Source organism: Peromyscus maniculatus, chromosome 5 (assembly GCF_049852395.1).
Source record: "Peromyscus maniculatus bairdii isolate BWxNUB_F1_BW_parent chromosome 5, HU_Pman_BW_mat_3.1, whole genome shotgun sequence".
NCBI lineage: Eukaryota > Metazoa > Chordata > Mammalia > Rodentia > Cricetidae > Peromyscus > Peromyscus maniculatus.
The window spans coordinates 49794425-49806966 of record NC_134856.1 but is presented as its reverse complement, the minus strand read 5'-3'; positions in this window follow the sequence as shown (position 1 = coordinate 49806966).

Here is a 12542-nt window from a genome sequence, read left to right as displayed (position 1 = left end):
AGTTTGCATGCTGTCTAACACAAGCCAATCCAAAGATACTCTGATACATGCTGAGGGTGGTAGAAAAAAATCTTTGTTTTCTGTAATGAAACATTAGTTTCTGTATGAAAAACTTCCTGTTAAAACCACCACTGCAACTCTTAGCATTAATCTTAAATTTGAGTGAGGTTTGTTTCAGACACTGTTGGCTTTGCATGGCGTGAGGGCATGCACAATGTGGAGTGTACTTGATGTATGCTCAGAGCCAAAGCTGCTGTGTTCGAAATGCAACTCATCAAGAATTGCAAAACACATCATATTCATTGTGTGTTTAATTTTGAATTAATTTTTGGTCCTTGCATGTTTAGGAACATTTTAATTTTTTTGTTGTTGTTTTTGCCAAGTTTGTTAAGAGTTTTGTACTTCTGTATCTAGTTCAGAATTCCTCTCACTAGGGAGAAGGCACAGTGGCTGAAGCTTGAAGGAATTGGACATATCACATGTATAATCTGAGGCCAAGAGCTATGACTGCATGAATGCATGCTAGTGCTCAGCTTCTCAGCTTGCCTGCTTTCTCCATTCTTATGGAGTCCAGAACCTTCTGCCTAGGGAATGGTGCCACCCACAGTGGGCTGATCTCATTTCAGTTAATATAGCAAAGATAGATAACCCCTGTTATACATGCTCCCAGGCAAATATAATCTAGACTAGAGAGTCTTTCACTGAGACTCCCTTCCCAGGTGACTCCAGCTTGTGTCAAGTTTATATGAGAACTAACTACCACATTATGGAAGCCATGGAGACCCCTCTTTGCTTCTCTCTCCTACATGCATGCCTTCTTGCATTTATACCTTTTGCTGTGACACAACAAGGAAGTCCATGGCAGATGCTGGTACCTTGACATTGAACTCCCTACCATCCAGATCTCTAAGGAATGATTTATGTCTTTATAACTTAATCAGCCTGTTGAATTTTGTTACAATGTTACAAAGTAGACTCAGACAGCCATTTACTAGAAGACTCCATTGACTCCATTGCTGTCTGTGTTACACACAAAGGGTTCATACATGTATATTTGTCTTTGAGGGCTGCTCATTATATTCAAGTTTGTGGGTATCCTTACCCTAACTGGATGCAGTCTTGTAATGTCTTGGTATTCAATAGCATGCCCCCCTTCATTACTTCCTTTCTAATTGTGTGGCTTTTCTTTATGTGTTTTGCATAGTATTCAAGTAGGATTATTCATTTCTGCAAAACCACATTTGAAATTTTGACTGGGAACTAAATCTGTAGACCTGTTAGTGGCATTGGAATATGTACAAAAAGCATTCTGATTCATGATCATTTTATGTCTTACCATCTTTAAAGTTTTAAAAAACAATGTGCAAGTTTTTGCATGAATGAATTTCACACTTAAAAAAATCCTGTTTAGTCACATGAGTGTTACTTTTCTGTTACTGTAATGAACAAATGTGGCACAATCTAGTGTTGGAGAGATAGCTCAACAGTTAAGAGCACTTGCTGCTCTTGCAGAGGACCAGAGTTGGGTTCTCAGCACCCACATGGGACACACATGCAACTCCAGCTCCAGATAATCTGTTGTCCACTTTTAGCCTCTTACAGCACTGCATGCATAAGGGTGCACATACCTACATACAGGGAAACACTCATACTCATAAAATAAACATAAATAAAACCTTAAAAATAAACCTGGCCCAATCAACCCTAAAGGAAGAAAGGTTTCAGCCTGTGGCTGGGTAGCTTTCTTGCTTTGGATACAAAACAAGGCAAACTGTCCTGGAAAAGACCACATGGTGGAGCAGGCTTTGTGCCAGAAAGGATGCTCAGAGACTGAAGAAGAGCATGATGGTGAGGTTTATCTTTCAAGGGCATGCTCCAGAGACCCACGTCTTCCAATTTGGCCTCACTCCCTAATGTTTCCAGCACTTCTTCTATAATACTGTATGATTATGAATCTACCAATAGATGAATTAATTGGTGAGGTCAGAACCCCCAAGGACCCAGGACTGTCACTTTTATCACTGCTGCACCGGAGACTAAGCCTTCAGCATATGGGATACTGGGGGGGGGGGCATGGTGTCATGCTACATTCAAATCATTACAATAATATGGTAAGTATCATTGGACATTGCAAAAAGGTATTTGCTTACCAGTTGCTGACAGTGTATGTATCAACCAGTTATTAATATAGGTTATCTGGAAAACACATTAGTTAAGATTGTACATTTATGTTATCTTTTATTCATATATTTATTGTATGTATGTATGTATCTATCTATCTATATAAAACAGCTAAACTCAATGATTAATTCTGTTTTTAAATGTCCATTTTTTATATTTGTCTAGATACATTATCAAAAAACAAGTTAGATAATCACTGTATACAGTAGAGTGGGAAGGGATACTTGCTAACTTGTTTCATGGGGTCAGAATAATTTTTGAGAAAAAAACAAGCTGAGAAGACCATTATAAGTGCAGAAAATACAAACTCCAAATTTATGCACATGGACACAAAAGTCCTAAACAAGAATTGGTAATGCTTTGTATGCAAACCATATAGTTAAGAGGTGAGTTTATTTGAGAAACAGAACTTTGTTTACTAATGTTACTTGCTCTAGTGTACTATCTTAGTAAGAAAATGGATTGCAGATCACAGCTCTCGGTAAAACAAAGTTAGCACCCTTATCCAACTCTCACTCTAACTGCGTAGACACACGACCTGTGAGTAAAACACAGAGAAGCTGCCTGAGTACCCTGAAAAGCCCTGCACAAGGTGAACAAAACCAGCAAAGGTCAAGTTTAGGATAGAAAAGTCCACTGTTGCTTCATTGTGACTTCTTCCACCTTCCGCTGCCTGAAAAAAAAAAAACCTGAGTGGATTGTTGTAGAATATTAGTTAAAGATGTGTTACATTTGCTTATGCTGTGGAATAGTTGTTTAATGATGTGAAGATGTGTTGCATTCTTTTACGTTGCATTTGTTTAATTCTGTGAAGCTATGTTTCTTTGCCTGCCTAAAACACCCAATTGGCCTAATAAAGAGCTGAATGGCCAATAGCCAGGCAGGAGAAAGGATAGTTTTGGCTGCAGGCAGAGAGAATAAATAGGAGGAGAAATCTGGGAAGAGAGATCAAGATGGAGGAGATAAAGAAGGAGCAAGAAAAGAAGGGGCCAACCACTCTGCCACAAAGCCAGACATGTAATAAGAAGGAAAGTAAAGATATACAGAAATAGAGAAAGGTAAAAGCCCAGGGGTAAAAGGTAGATGGGATAATTTAATATAAGAAAAGCTATCAATAAACAACCAAAGCTAAGACTTGGCATTTATAAGAAAGAATCACACTTCATGTGATTTATTTGGGAGTTGGGTGGCAGGCCCCCTCAAGGAGTAAAACAACCAGTAACATTTTGGCATATCAACATGAGGCTTGAATTTTCATAGGGCCTGAGAAAGATTGAAAAGTAAAAAAAAATATATACAACTCTTTTATAAAGTTATGCTGTATAGAAACAGCCTTTTCCCGGCTAAATAAAAACAAAAAAGTAAGTAAAAATGCCTGCCACAGTGCAGGGCACTGGCATTCCATAGCTGGGGGGTCGAATGCAGTTCCTGGTCAAAGGAGACTCCAAGTGAGCATGCATGTATCCATTCTCTCCAGTCTTGATTGTGGTAGTGATGGGACTGGCTGTTTCAAGTTCAGCTTGACTTCTTTGCTTTCATGGATGGTAATCTGGAACCCTTTCTCCCCTAAGGTGCTTTTTGTCAGGGTATTGTATCACAGAAGCATAAATGAAACTGGAACATTAGCCTCTCAATGATTATTCTCAGCAGTCTAAGTAAATGAGTGAAAAAAAAAATGCCAGAGTGCATTTTAAAAAAATGTTTTATTGCCGGGTGGTGGTGGCACACACCTTTAATCCCAGCACTTGGAGGCAGAGCCAGTTGGATCTCTGTGAGTTCAAGGCCAGCCTGGTCTACAGAGCAAGATTCAGAACAGGCATCAAAACGACACAGAGAAACCCTGTCTTGAAAAAACAACAAAAGAAGTTTTATTATTTACCAGAAGGTGACTTTGCGTAGAGGCAATTTTAAAGTAAAAGTATGAAAACATATATCATGATGACATTAACCCAAAGAAATATAAGATGAATAGACTATAGAGCAAAGAAAATTATCAAAGAGGAACATTGCATAATGATATAATGGTCAAGCAACCACCATACCACACAGAATCTTAAAATGAAAACATACACTGACAATAACTGAGCTGCAAAATACATGAGAGAAAAATTGGTACAGTTGAAATAGCCCATGTTCAGTGACAGTGAAGACATTTACACCCACACTGGACAATTAGCAGAAAAGCCAATCAGAAAGCTGCTAAACATAGAAAATTAAAAATCTTTAGCCAACAGGCTTTAACTGGCTTAAGTAGAACAGACCAACCAACATCAGTGACTACATAACCTTTGATGTGCCCACAAAACATCTCCAAGATAGACCATATCCTGGACTATGAAACAATCTCCAGTAATCATACAAAAATGGATACCAGTGCTGTGGATATCACTCTATATAAATAAAACTCTGATGGCCAGTGACCAGGCAGGAAGTATAGGCGGGACAAAGAGAGAGGAGAATTGGGGAAACAGGAAGAAGGAGAAGAGACACTGCAGCCACCGCCAGGAGAAGCAGCATGTGAAGACGCTGGGAAGCCACCAGCCACGTGGCAAGGTATAGATTTATAAAAATGGGTTAATTTAAGATAAAAGAACAGTTAGCAAGAAGCCTGCCACGGCCATACAGTTTATAAGTGATATAAGCATCTGAGTGATTATTTTATATGTGGATTGTGGGACTGCGGGGCTTGGGGAACCTGGAGAGAAGCCCTCCGGCAACAAATGGCGCCCAACGGCTCGAGTTTCCACCTTAAACCTGAGAATATTTAATAACCAATTCTAAACAGAGCCAAAACCAGGTTCCTGCTTCTTGTCTCATATGAGCAGCTAGACGCCGCAAAACGCAGGTTTGAACACTGGCGGGTTCCTGGAGTGTGCGTTTGACCGGCAGTATGGCAGGAATGAGGGGTCTAAGACGCCAGAGGCACATTATGCTGTGTAGTAGATTTAGTCTTTACTAGTATTTAAAAAAAAAAAAAAAAAAAGGTTTCTGGGCTACATGCTGCTTTGATAAAAGCTTAGACCCACTATTTCTGAGACTTGATGACTCCCAGAGCTGGCGGAAAACGTACCACTGCCATGTTGGGAAGCTGAAGTGGGAGGAGCCAGCAGCCACAGCGCTGTTTCAGGCTTAGAAGGATGCAGTTTAAAGCAATAGGCTCACAAAAAGACTGATTCAGATAACATCGTTTACAATGTGTGTAAAATATACGTAGGCTTCAAAGAGACAAAAAAATTAATGTAAAAAGCCACGTAAAGATGAATATTACACAGACAATCTGGATTGTGTTGTCTTTGGGATTTTTAACTGCAAAAAAACATTTGATCAAAAAAGATGTTGAATTAAACCAATATGTATATTTTAAAGGTAACTTGACTTCAAAATTTGGATTTAAGGATATGTTGCTTTGGAAAAGAGGTTCTGCTTTTGTTTCCACAGAAAGCCAGAGGCTATGGATTTGTTCCATATTAAGATACATCAGGTTTGACCAGCCAAGACCCCCTGAAAGATATCCGATGACACCATGGCCCAGATGATCCAACATCCAGAACGGTTTCAAGGCAACTAGCTCCCACAATACAGCCTCAAGGACTACCCCATAGGCCTAAAATTTTCTTTTGCGTCCCCATAAGATACAGCGCCCCCCTCCAGCAGGAAGTAGTAAGAGATGCTACGCCCAAATTCCCAAATATACCAAGCTGGCTTTAGAGGTGGAATTGGCTCACTCCCCCTCTAAACCCAGACATATTGCTTTAAAAAAATGGTTAAGAGATTCTTAAATCAGAAGAGCCCTCTGGTGTGGGACAGAGAAAAACCAATATTTTTATTTAAAACAGGTTGATTATAAATGTGGTCTCTTTCTAAAAAAGAAAAGGGGATATGATATAGATATATAGAGATGATAAGATAAAAGGGTAGATTAATGAACCTACTTTTAAAGAACAACTTGTTTAAATGTTTTACATTGGTATAGATTTTAGTTTATGTTTAAAATGTTTTACATTGGTATAAATTTTAGTTTATTGATACAAACTTGAATTAATTTTGTTATTACTGTATATATATATTTCTATTCTTGTTTGAGGTATTGTTTATGTAACTCATTTAAAATTGTAATGGATAATTAAAATAGATTAATAATTAGTCATCTATGATAATCATATTTGTAGCCATGTTAGTTAAGTCTTCTAGGTATACATAGAGATATTTCAGATAGATAGGTAATCTTCAAACACTTCATAGACCTAGAGAATATGGCATTTAAATAACTTAAAATTCTGTTGACGTGAGACACAATTGCTCCTGGCTGCACCAATTGATCCCGAGAGAATGTTGGGCTTCTAAGACATTTCCATTTGGAAGTTTGTCTTTTGGCACAAAATGGCCTACTGGGCAAAGAACTGCCCTTGCCTTGATGGCTGACAGTACAAATGCAATGCTGTCCTTTCTGGACAAGCGGAACACAAGGAAAGCGACCACTGTACTCTGCCAAGACAGGGTAAGATGGTCTCTCAGAATTCCTGCTTCTGAAAATGGTCTGTCAGATACTCTAGGCCTATAGCCAATTTGAATGCACCAACAATGCTGAGAAACATTAGGTGACTGTCCAGGCTGCCAGCTGTCTTGGTCTACTCTTGGAAGATTCCCAAAAGTTGCTTACATCCATCTACCATTTCTCAGGTACCATTATGTTCCTTCTCAGGTCTTTGATGTGGTTGAAAACTAGATAGTTATAATTTCCTCAGTTATGATAAAAGATAAGTTAGCTATAAAACCTTAAACTCACAAATATAAGATAGATAAGACATCTTCTTTAATATTGTAACTATAATTCTTGCTCGGTAATTGTTTTGTTATATGTAATTTTACCATGTTAAAGTTAAAACCTTCCTTTTAAAAAAAAAGAAGAAAGGGGAAGTGCTGTGGATATCACTCTATATAAATAAAACTCTGATGGCCAGTGACCAGGCAGGAAGTATAGGCGGGACAAAGAGAGAGGAGAATTGGGGAAACAGGAAGAAGGAGAAGAGACACTGCAGCCACCGCCAGGAGAAGCAGCATGTGAAGACGCTGGGAAGCCACCAGCCACGTGGCAAGGTATAGATTTATAAAAATGGGTTAATTTAAGATAAAAGAACAGTTAGCAAGAAGCCTGCCACGGCCATACAGTTTATAAGTGATATAAGCGTCTGAGTGATTATTTTATATGTGGATTGTGGGACTGCGGGGCTTGGGGAACCTGGAGAGAAGCCCTCCGGCAACAATGGAGTGTATTCTCTGACTACAGGGCTTCAACCCAAAAGCCAATGACAATGATGGAAAAATAAGAAAATATGTAAACAATGGAAAATTACCCAATACATTGCTAAATAATCCACTGGTCAAAAAAATGTAAGCGAGATAAATTACAAACTGAAACAAAATACAATATATTAAGTTTGTGCACACTCAATACAATTGACAACTCTAGGTGCCTCCTTAGAAAGCATGAGCACATTAGTCTGGACTCTCAAAAATCTAGGGGAAAAAGACAAACTAAGTCTAATTTGTAATTTTAAAATTCGTGTTATGGGTTACATTTGAGTCTAAAATCTAGCAGACAGGTTTGAGTGTTGAGTGGTTGGTCTGGAATCAGAGGCACTACTTTGAAGGATGTAAGACTTTTAAGGGGGTGGGGCCTGGGAGGCAGAAGTAGATGAGTGAGGGCGTTACAGTGAAGTACCCATATCTGACTTTTCACTGTTCTCTCTGTTCCCTGGTCTGCTGCCAGCTGGATAGATCTAGCAACCCATTCCCTCTACCCCAAATAGAGCCTCTCTGCCATGCCTTTCTCATCATGATGGAGTGTTACCCTCTGAAACTGTGAGCCAAAATAAATGTTCCCTTCTTTATATGGTTGGGTATCTTTATCCCAGTGACACAAAAGTAACTAATACATTCTCCAAAAGGAATACTTGCAGGAGATCCACTGGGAAATTCCACCAAATATTTGAGGTATAATCAATGCTATTTCCACATGATCAGAAAACAGAATGGGGCCCTTCCTATTCATTTCAAGAATTCTTCATATTAGAATTACCCCAGTACCAAATCTAAATACCAAGAAGTAGTATAAGGAAAAAGCAGGAAGACCTAAAGGGAGAGAGGGAGTAGGGCAAGAAGAGAAGTGGGGAGGAAGAAAGGAAGGAAAAGAAAAACTATGGACAGCATTTTCAGGAATACATGTGAAATCCTTAACAGAGTATTATAAAAGTTAGCAAAATATTCAAAAGAAGTGTACAGCATTGCAAACTAGGACTTATCCTAATGATGCAAAGATTCAGGGTAAAGAAGAAAATAAAACCACATGATCCTGTCAGTCAGTGCAACAAAAGCATTGAAAGAATTCAATACTTGTTTATGATTTAACAACAACAACAACAACAAAACCGGGGCATAGCCTTAATCCTGGCACCCAGAAGCCAGAGGCAGGTAAATCTCTGTGAGTTCGAGGCCAGCCTGGTCTACATAGTGAGTTCTAGGCCAAACATAGGGAGATCCTAGCTCTACGCCATCACCACCACCACCACCACCCACCACCACCACCAACACCACCCACTACCACCACCACCACCACCTCCACTCACAACCACCCATGTAAAAAACAAACAAAATCCCCCAAATCCTTAGTGATTAAGGCTAAGTTGTGTATTAAAAATAGTTTTTCTGTGCATTGAGAAGGAACATCTGCATAAGTTACAGATTGACACCCTTAAGGTGGGAGACAGAATGCTCCTTTCCCAAAGCTGAAAACAAAAAAAGAGGATGCCCTGTCTGCTCAATTGTTAAAAATATTAGTTTCATACTATGTTATCTGATCATATTCACCACTGCCTCCCCAGCCATTTCCAGATCCACTTCCTTCATTATCGACCCAATTTTGTGTCCTTTTTCTTTTCTTTTTAATAGTCTTGGATATGTGGTCTTCCACTGGAGCATGGTTGAATTACCAGAGGTTGAATCACCTGGAGAAAATTGACCCTTCCTTTCTCAGCAGCTAACAGTTGCCAAGGACTTCCAACATAGGGATGTGGTTGTGTGGTCAACTCCTCTCTCTGAACTGGGATTTGGTCTAGCTTGAGCATCCACAGGTTTTGTGCACACTGCTGCAACCACCATGAGTTCATATGTGCATCTGTCCTGCTGTGTCCAGAGGACGTTTTCTTGTAGTCATCTACCATCTCTGGTTCTTACACTCTTTCTGTTTCCTCTTCCATAATGATCTGTAGACGGAAGTTTCTCTGGTCCTGCCAGGTCCCCGAGGTCCAGACAAATCTCTCCCACCCATGTTCTCACAGCTGCTTATAAAATAATTACTCAGAGCCTTATATTAATTACAAACTGTGTGGCCTATGGCTTCAGCTTCTTGCTAGCTAGCTCTTTCATCTTAAATTAGCCCATTCCTGTTAATCGATAAATTGCCACGTGGCTGTGATGTTACTGGTCTGCTGGCATCTTGTTGTGTCTCTCTTGACTCCACCCTTCTTCTCTCTATATCTCTGCTTGGATTTCTCGCTTGGCTGTAATCTTTCTTGCCATAGGCCAAAACAGCTTTATTTGTTATCCAGTGGGAATCACAGATATTCACAGCATACTGAAAGACATTCCACAGCAATGATCCCTGAGCCTTGGGAGATATGTATGTGAGAAAGATATACATTTCCTTTAGGGTTGAGCATTCTGAAGCCTCTAATTCTGTGCATTGTGGGCAGTTGTGGGTCTCTGTGTTAGTTATCACCCACTGCAAACAGAAGCTCTCAGATAAGGATTGAGAGATACCATAATCTATGGTTATAACAACAAGACATTAGGAGTCATTTTAATACTATGTCCATTTAGCAGTGTAACAGTAATGGGTTCTCCTTTAGGGCCTATAACCTATCTAGTCATAGGTTCTTGCCCCAATAATGGCACCAAGCATGGGTTTTGTAAATCCAATCAGGAAGTGGTTGGTCACTCCTATAACATTTGTGCTACTGCCGTATGAGTGGGCATGCCTTTCTACACTGGTCATTGTTGTAGCTAGTATGATTAATGATTACTTGATAAGATAAAAAGATCAATTATTGAATCTAATTTTAAAAAGGAACTACTTGTTTTAAATAGGATAAGTAATGAAATTTTTTGTCTGAGTTTATCAAATGTTCCTGGACTGGACATTGCTAATATATATATAATGGAGTTTTTTTTTGTCTGAATCTGTCTAATGATAATGGACTAGACATTGTTAATGTAATTCTTGACTGTATATATTGTATATACTTATTGGATATAGTTTTTCTTGTATTAGTTATAAGCTTTTTTAAAAATTTTAGACAAAAAAGGGGAAATGTGGTGATATTGTGTTCCCCAAAATATTGTGCACCCTAATAAACTTATCTGGGGTCAGAGAACAGAACAGCCACTAGATATAGAGGCCAGAAAATGGTGACACATGCCTTTAATCCTAGCATTCAAAGCTACACTGGAAACAGCCAGATGTGGTAACAAGAGTCTTTAATCCCAGGAAGTGATGGCAGAAAGCAGAAAGGTATATAAGGTGTGAAAACCAGGAACTAGAGCAGGTTAAGCTTTTGGGCTTTTGAGTGGCAGTTCAGCTAAGATTCATTCTGGATGAGGACTCAGAGGCTTCCAGTCTGAGGCAACAGGATCAGCTGAGGAACTGACGAGGTGAGGAAGCTGTGGCTTGTTCTGCTTCTCTGATCTTCCAGCATTCACCTCAATATCTGGCTCTGGGTTTGTTTTTATTAAGATCATTTAAGATTCATGCTACAATTACTTTTCTTCTCTGGTAGTTTTCATAGCGCTTTCCAGCTCTGTGAAAGTTAGCCAGTAGGGATGAAGCTTCCATGTCAACAGCAGCTTGATTTCTCCACATTCTATCGATCCAGTGTTTGGTGGCTTTAGCAATAGGGTCTTATCACCAAGTACTGGCAGGTAGCCAAGGGCAATGGCTACAGTCTGTAACATTTGGGGGTCTATAGGGCCTCACCCATCAACAACCCCAAAGGATGTAACCCACTCTTAGCACTGGACTTTTTATGCTAAATTTAGCCTGTGGTATCTAGTGGGGGGTTGTTACCCAGCTACAGGTTATAGGGTAATTGACTCATTGCCTTCACTTTTAATTCAACAGGGTACCAGGACTGTTAGGCAACATGAGGAGAACAAGAACTACTGAGATAGAACAAAGAACAGTGCAATTGATCACATGTGGCATGAATGTGGAAAGGCTACTGGGTGTGGAGAGAGATAAAGAGAGCGAGATTGGGAAGAGAGGTACCCTAAAAACCAATTTTGTTTAAAAATGCCACAATGAAACCTAATTCTTTATAAGCAAATATTTTTTTGAAAAGAATAACTTTGCTATTTTGCAATATTCTCAAGATCTTAGAAGATACCTTTGAAGAATGGCTCAGATAGGCTCTGAAAGGCACTGAAGGGCTGCAAATACCTTGTCCCCCCAAAAGGCAACGTGTGGAAATAAGCCTGTGTTGCTTCTAGAATCCGCTAGATGGTGCTGCTGTGACAGCTATTGGCTGGAAGCTTTTGGTTTTTTCCCCCCTTAACCACGAAACAAATATTTAACTTATTAAGTACCTTATACTTATGGTTAATTTCTAATACGATACTATTGATAATTTATACATCAAATTTACATTGGCACTTCCTATATTCAAGATACAGAACAGAGCAAATTGAAGACTTGGAAAACTTACGTCTGTGGCTGACATTTAATAAAATTAAAGATGTCGCGTGTGGCTAAAGGTTTCTCCACACACACAAACTCATTGTCTTGTTCTTATTGCATTTACGCTGAATAAATCGGTGCTTTGTACACAGCGGTGCCAAATTAACGCTAGTCAAAGGAGCCGTGCTTTTCTCTGTTTTCCCTTTTAACTACTTTTGGGGATTAGGTAGGTAAAGAGATTAAGCTTTGAATAAGTCCTGGTCAGATCTCGCTGCTTATCTTTGCTAATAAGAAAGATCAGGAGGTCACTTCTTTATTCCTGAAAATGGCCCAGGGTACACGTACAGAAAACCCCCTTCTTCATTCTAAAAGCAAATTGGTTTTTGAGGTCGGATCCATTGAGATGCAGCAGTGGTCTGAAAAATTGTGTTTGATAATTGCTCGAATCTTAATCAAGATTTTATTAAAATCAATATTTGATATGCTGCCCGATTTAATTAAATTAAACCACAGAGAAATGAGCAATAAATGAATTTGAAAATCAATCCCAGGATAAGGTATGTTTCTCTTAATTAGGGGAACATTTGAAACCTTGGGCCAAACAGCTGCTGGCCATGAAAGATGGAGACAG